The sequence below is a fragment of the Gadus morhua genome, chromosome 2 (genome assembly GCF_902167405.1).
Source record: "Gadus morhua chromosome 2, gadMor3.0, whole genome shotgun sequence".
Taxonomy (NCBI): domain Eukaryota; kingdom Metazoa; phylum Chordata; class Actinopteri; order Gadiformes; family Gadidae; genus Gadus; species Gadus morhua.
In genome coordinates this window covers 11,229,378-11,236,877 of record NC_044049.1, presented here as the reverse complement: position 1 = coordinate 11,236,877, position 7,500 = coordinate 11,229,378, and positions in this window count along the sequence as shown.

Sequence of the window (7,500 nt, the reverse complement as noted above, 5' to 3'; positions counted from 1 at the left end):
AACCATCTATGAAGACCAGGTTTAGGTGTCAATCGTAATATAATCACACAGTACACAGACACATACGCAAACGCACACACACACAATCACACACACACACAGACACACACATATGAATATTGTAGTAATTTCCTGGGCTCCTGTGAGGCTGATGAGAGAGCCCCTTTAGGAGCACCTTGCTGGAAAACCAGACATGACATCTCGCGATGGTGTCCAATTACCCACTCTTAAACCCTCACTCCCTCCAGCGCTGGCACGCCTCGTCAATGTCACCACGACGCAGACTTTGGGAGGAGGATCCGAGTGCTTGGGGCCACGATTGGGGACCGAGCACCGAGATAACCAGGGGCCTGAATGAACCCTGAAGGGCAACACTAATTAGGCCCGTACTCTGGCTTCACAGAGAGTACTGAGCAAGAGAGGCAGAGAGAGACAGAGAGAGAGAGGGAGAGAGAGAGGGAGAGAGAGAGAGAGAGAGAGAGAGAGAGAGAGAGAGAGAGAGAGAGAGAGAGAGAAAGAGAGAGAGAGAGAGAGATAGAGAGAGAGAGAGAGAGAGAGAGACACCAGGGAATAGCTGCCAGGGGGGATGGAGAATACCAAGGAGAAAGTCAGAAATGAAGACATACCAATGAATACACGAAGGGTCGCACAGTGGCTCAACCTCCTAGTGCACAAACCCTGTTCCCCTATAACAATCTATACATAGAGCAACAAGACGGAGAATTATGGTCCTGTCTCTTCAAGGTCATTTGCATGGCTTCTCAAGGTCATTTAAATACGATGTTGCAACTGACGTCTGAGAAGAGAAGCAGATGGTCTGATTGTACTTGCAGTGAATAAGTAATGAGATGGCTTTAGAGCCCTGCTCCAAAAAACAAACAGGCCGATGGTTTACTTTTATGACTTGGTAAACTAATGACAAGCTTTGGGACTACTTTGTGTTTCTTTCTATTTTTCAAAGTAATAACAATTTAAGATTGTATCCCCTGCCTGCTCTTGTATGCATTCAGTGTACGTTGCTTTGGATGAAAAATGAGAGAATGGCCAAAAAGCTGCCAGAGAAAAATGGTTGCCAACTTGTAAAAAAATGATATAAAACTGCATGATATGCCTTGGTAGCCGAAAACTAGCAGCGATTTCTATACACCAGTGTTGTAACCTCAAATTTCCAATTACATCAGTTTAATGATTCACGTTTAAATACACTTTTCTTTTTTGCTGTTTCAGCGATATCCGCACACAATGCCCTCAAAGAAGGCACTGTGACAGACAACTTGATGAGCGGCTAGGAATTGAATACGCTCTCGACATTTTATACCAAACCTATGAACTATCCATTAGATCCTAACAATACATTTTTTAAACGTACATGAGGATGCTTTACTGTGAAATATTAAAGTGGTGTGGATAGATCTTAAAATTGTCAGACAGAATTACATTAATTTGAAATACAACCCTTCCTCCCCTCCTCAAATGTATGCATTTCAAGCAAGGATTATTTTGTAATTATGAGACTTTTCCAACTTTTCACAAAGACGATAACTTTTACAAGCCCGTTTGGTGAAGTCAGCATTCTAGTGGCCAGATGGGCTTGCATTATGTTGGTTTGCATGCCTATTAGAGGGGAGAAAGGAGAGGAGAGGGTGGATGGGAGAGAGGAGAGGGGAGGGGAGAGAGGAGGAGAGAGAGAGGAGGGGACAAGGAAGAGAGGAGGGGATAGAGTAGAGAGGAGAGAGAAGAGAGGAGAGGGGATAGAGGAGTGGGGATTTTAGAGATGGGAGAGGGGATAGAGGGAAAGGGAGAGTGGGCAGGGAATAGAGCGGAGAGGGCAAGGCATGCAGATTATCAGACAGGTGTTGCACTGTTTGAACAGCTGACTAACCTTGACCTAAGGGTGCTCACACTTTCAGTACAACGAGTAGGATTTATTGATGTCTTGCCCTGTTTGACGATCGGGATGCAAGTGTTCTTTCTATCGGAAGAGGAAGGATGATTGGTGAGGTAACTTCCTGTAAGAAGCTGCAGCTGATTTGCTGGAGAACAGGATGCTTTCAGGCCTGCTTTTCATAACTTAAGAAACCACCATTTAGGTTTTACCAGAGAAAGGGATTTCGACATGGGTTTTTCTTTTAGGTTGACACTCTTATGGTGTCTAATCAAGCCTAATATATCTAATATTAATTAAAGCCATTGTTATTTCACAATTACTTCTAAATCAGACTTTCTGAAAGCAAAAGCTAAACCTTTTGGAAGTAGAGAGAGAGAGAGAGAGAGAGAGAGAGAGAGAGAGAGAGAGAGAGAGAGAGAGAGAGAGAGAGAGAGAGAGAGAGAGAGAGAGAGAAAGAATGACAGAGAGAGAAAGAGAGAAAGAATGACAGAGAGAGAGAGAGAGAGAGAGAGAGAGAGAGAGAGAGAGAGAGAGAGAGAGAGAGAGAGAGAGAGAGAGAGAGAGAGAGAGAGAGAGAGAAAGAGAGAGAGAGAGAGAGAGAGAGAGAGAGAGAGAGAGAGAGAGAGAGAGAGAGAGAGAGAGACAGCGCCATGGTTCTCAAAGCCATTTCAGTCATTTTGGAAGCGATTTAAAGTAAATTCAGATTAAGGATCAGGTTTGTTTAATCCAAACAGAAGAGATTTTTCCCTAGTAAAAAGTAGGCAGATTATATTCTTACCAAGTATAATCTTCTGCCAAAATTGTCTAAAACTTTCTCCTCAGGTAAGGACATGACCCTTTGCTTAAAAACACCTTCCGCTTCTCAGTCAATGGTTATCCATCCAGAATGAGCATTGCCATCATTCTTTTATCTCAGAACGTGTGTGTGTGTGTGTGTGTGTGTGTGTGTGTGTTTGTGTGTGTGTTTGTTTGTGTGACAGAAGGGCTCCCCACAGACATGAATTAAACATGAACTGTGAATGGATTGACAGTTAGTTTTGGTCACGAACCAAATAAATCTAATGCTTGTCAGAGATATCTCTTTTAAAACATCTTGAGTTAGGAAACAAAACTTTTCTAAAATGTTTTAGCATATAATGATAAATATTTAATAAAGTCGGTTGCCTGGGGTTTCGATCAACTGAAGTTGATAGACTGACAGCATAACTGATGACGAGCTAGTGGAGTGAGAGAGTGAGTGAGTGGGTGAGCTACAGTATGTGAGCTTGAGTGAGTGAACAAGTGAGCAATTGAGTGAGTGATATAGGGTCATTGAGCTACAGTAAGTGAGCTACAGAGAGCGAGCTACAGTGAGTGAGTGAGTGAGTGAGTGAGTTGAATGAGCTAGCGTTAGTGAACAAGTGAATGAGCTATAGTGAGGTATCCGGGGGACAAGTGAATGAGTGAATGCTAGAATGAGCTGGAGTGAGTGAGCGAGGGAATACATGAGTAAGTGAATGAGCTCGAATGAGGGAGTGAATGGGTGAGACAGAGAAAGCGTACCAGGGTAAGAAAGGAGGTCAACATACACAGGAAATTGAGTAGCGGAGGCCAGTCGACACATGGCTGCGGTTGTCTATCTCAGTATTCCACCACTGTCAACTGTTGTTGTCTGAGTTTTAGCCTGCAAACCAAGCTCCGCTCGCAGCACAAGTCACATCTTTTCAATCTGACATGCATGAGAACAGAGCAGACAAACCCAGAAGTGATGCTCCACGCCCAGGGAAAAGAAAAGAGAGAGCAGAGATAGAGACATAGACATAGAGAGACAGAGAGAGGGAGACATAGAGATAGAGGGGGAGAGAAAGAGAGAGAGAGAGAGAGAGAGAGAGAGAGAGGGAGAGAGAGAGAGAGAGAGAGAGAGAGAGAGAGAGAGAGAGAGAGAGAGAGAGAGAGAGAGAGAGGGAGAGAGAGAGATGTTTGTTGTTTGTTTTAACTTTTTGAGACCGTTCACAGTTACTTTGGAAATACAGTCTTTTGATATGCCACAGTGCATTGACGTGAGGTTTGTTTGAGAAAGCCTCATGAACTGATGAAGAATGAAGAATAGCAGAGTGAATGAACATTTTAGAGAGTGGAAATAAAAAAAAAGAGATGAGAGGGAAGATGCGACTATGAGTCGGTTCGGCAGAGCTGCTAGTTTCAGTTTCCCCTGTCAGCTGGGCTGCTGCTTTGCTTTGGGGTCAGGATAAAATAGAACTGACCAGATGCACACAGAGAATCATTTACATCTGTAAATGGGTGATTTACAGGTGATTTACAGACAACGGGTGATTATGCAAAGATTAAATTTGATGGACAACTTTTAGGTTTCTGACAGAAGCGAGCGAACATGCAGTATAATCCTTTGGAAGGGCCACATTGATATCGGGCTGGCAGACATTTTCTACATTTGAATGTAAAATGAATTGTTCAAATGAATCCGGAACAATTTATTCAGTTTATTGTTTGTTAACTCAGAGAGATAAACAAACACAAACACACGCAGACACACACACACTCACGCACACACACACACACACACACACAGCAGCACACAACCTAGTTGACTATACAGTGAAATCAACCCGGCTTGTTGCTGCTAATTGGAGGCTAGGGGATCCGCCGCCACTCAAACAACAATTGCTGTACAAGCAGCATCAGTCGTGCTAGCTACCGCCAGCGCCCTGCAGAGAGCTGTGATAATGGCTGTACTGTAATACCCTTGCTGTGGGCCCATGGGTTCATGTTTTATTTACACAGAGAGAGAGAGCAGCTGTAATGAATCACACTGGGACAGATCACACGTCCTGAGCGATGGAAGCCAGGCCGGTTTCCTCCCAGATTACTGTTATGTTCGCTAATTAGCTGAGGTGCTGACGAAGGGCCAGTTATAGATACAGACACACACAAAGACGTGTTTATTGTGGTTGTGTGGTAGATAACACAAAGAGCAACGATATAACATCAGTGAGGTATTGAGAAAAAAACATTCAATGTATATTCAGTAATATAAGGTCAGATGATATCATGTTTTTTCGGTGGAAAAAATTATTTAAACTCAGAATGTAAATAGTCAGTTTTATTTAGGCTATAGGGTTTCTGTTTAGAAAGTGAATGGATCTCAACTACTTTAACTACCACATACAAAGTCAGACCTCTAAGCTAACTACTGTACCAGCTGTAAATTCTCTCTCAACAGGATGAAAGATGTCCATTGAAAGGATGTATTTGTTCAGCAAACCTTGATACAAATAATTGCTGAAGAAGCAGAAAGAATAAAATGGCCGTCAACTGTCACCTAACACAGTTATATTCCAAGGGCTGCGTTCCAAAACTATTTTTCTATATCCTCCTTCCCTCCATCCCTATTGCTAATTCACTGTTAAAGAGAAGAGCAGAAGTAGTAAGTGGTTAAGCAGGAGCCTTGTGGAAATGAAACAGCTGATCTGCTTCAGCATCATCTTCAGCATCGTCGCCATTGAGCACCTCCCTAGTTTACTACATATAAGGATGGTGGGATTAACAGTAAAAACAAAACAATCATCTGCATATTTTAGTGGTAGTTGAGTGGACTATTGCGACAGGCAATAGGTCTGTTGTAAGTCAGCCAGCCAGCCAGCCAGCTAGCCGAATTTAATAAAAACATTGAGCATGAAAAAATGATGCTTAAACTGATTTACTGTTTGGTCGCTGGAGAAGATACAGGGTCGGTAAGATTAAAACACACAAACACACACACACACGCACGCACGCACGCACGCACGCACGCACGCACGCACACACACACACACACACACACACACACACACACACACACACACACACACACACACACACACACACACACACACACTCAGGACCTTGCACACTCCGAAATCAATTTAAAATGGATGCTTCCAATCACCATGAATTTTCTCAGTGGTCATTAATTAGGTGGCGTGGGGGTCTGGTCGCCGTCAATCCATCAGGATTTATAGGCCATCCTCCTGACGTCTGACTCTCCTTTCCTGCAGTCTTCAAAGAAGAAAATCCATCGATCCTTGCTTGCTATTGGTCATCGCTTATGAGGCAGCAAAGGGAGGCTGGGGAGGGGAGATCTCTTTCCAATGTTTGCTTTATCCTATTTTATTCATTCATTATGTGGTATATTTGTTTTATATTTTTCTCTAGATTGTTTTTAACCTAATTATAAGTTTGACCTCAAGCAAACCACTATTGGTTTGTTACTGGTTAAAACAAAAGAGAAACGACTAAGTTGACCTCACTCAATTGTCGGCAGTTAAAAAGTCTGATAATGAAAGAGGTGACGTTTGTCTGTATGTGAGATGGGGGCGCAAACAACAATAACTGGCTTATATATAAACACGGTTGATCAAAGGGCTGACCGGTGTTCGATAAGGATCCGGTGTGTGTGCATCTGAATGTGTGTGTGTGTGTGTGTGTGTATCCGTATGTGTGTGTGTGTTTGTCTATGTGTGTGTGTGGTTGTGTGTGTGTATGTGTGTGCATGCATTTTTGTGTGTGTGTGTGTGTGTGTGTGTGTGTGTGTGTGTGTGTGTGTGTGTGTGGGTGGTGTGTGTGTGTGGGTGTGGGTGTGTGTGCGTGTTTGTGCATGTATGTATGTGGAAATCAAGTGCACATCACCGGCCCCAACAATACGGTAGAAATAAGGATAGTTGTAAAGATAGATGACACAGAGGTAGAAAAAAGTGAGATAGTTGATGGGCAAAGATGAGATGGAGTGTGAGAGAGGGAGAGAGAGACAGAGAGAGAGTAGGACTGGGTGGAGGGAGAGAGACATATAGGGTTGGGTGGAGGGAGAGAGGAAGAGAGATAGGGGTGTAGGGCTGGGTGGAGCGAGAGAGAGAGAGAGAAAGAGCGAGAGAGAGAGAGAGAGAGAGAGAGAGAGAGAGAGAGAGAGAGAGAGAGAGAGAGAGAGAGAGAGAGAGAGAGAGAGAGAGAGTAAGACTGGGTGGAGGGAGAGAGAAAGAGATATAGGGATGTAGGGCTTGGTGGAGCGAGAGAGAGAGAGAGAGAGAGAGAGAGAGAGAGAGAGAGAGAGAGAGAGAGAGAGAGAGAGAGGGAGAGGGAGAGGGAGAGAGAGAGAGAGAGAGAGAGAGAGAGAGAGAGAGAGAGAGAGAGAGAGAGAGAGAGAGAGAGAGAAAGAGTGAGAGAGAGAGTGAGAGAGAGTAGGACTGGGTGGAGGGAGAGAGACATATAGGGTTGGGTGGAGGGAAAGAGGAAGAGAGATAGGGGTGTAGGGCTGGGTGGAGCGAGAGAGAGAGAAAGAGCGAGAGAGAGAGAGAGAGAGAGAGAGAGAGAGAGAGAGAGAGAGAGAGAGAGAGAGAGAGAGAGAGAGAGAGAGAGAGAGAGAGAGAGAGAGAGAGAGAGAGAGAGAGTAAGACTGGGTGGAGGGAGAGAGAAAGAGATATAGGGATGTAGGGCTTGGTGGAGCGAGAGAGAGAGAGAGAGAGAGAGAGAGAGAGAGAGAGAGAGAGAGGGGAGAGAGAGAGAGAGAGAGAGAGAGAGGAGAGAGAGAGAGAGAGAGAGAGAGGAGAGAGAGAGAGAGAGAGGAGAGAGAGAGTGAGAGA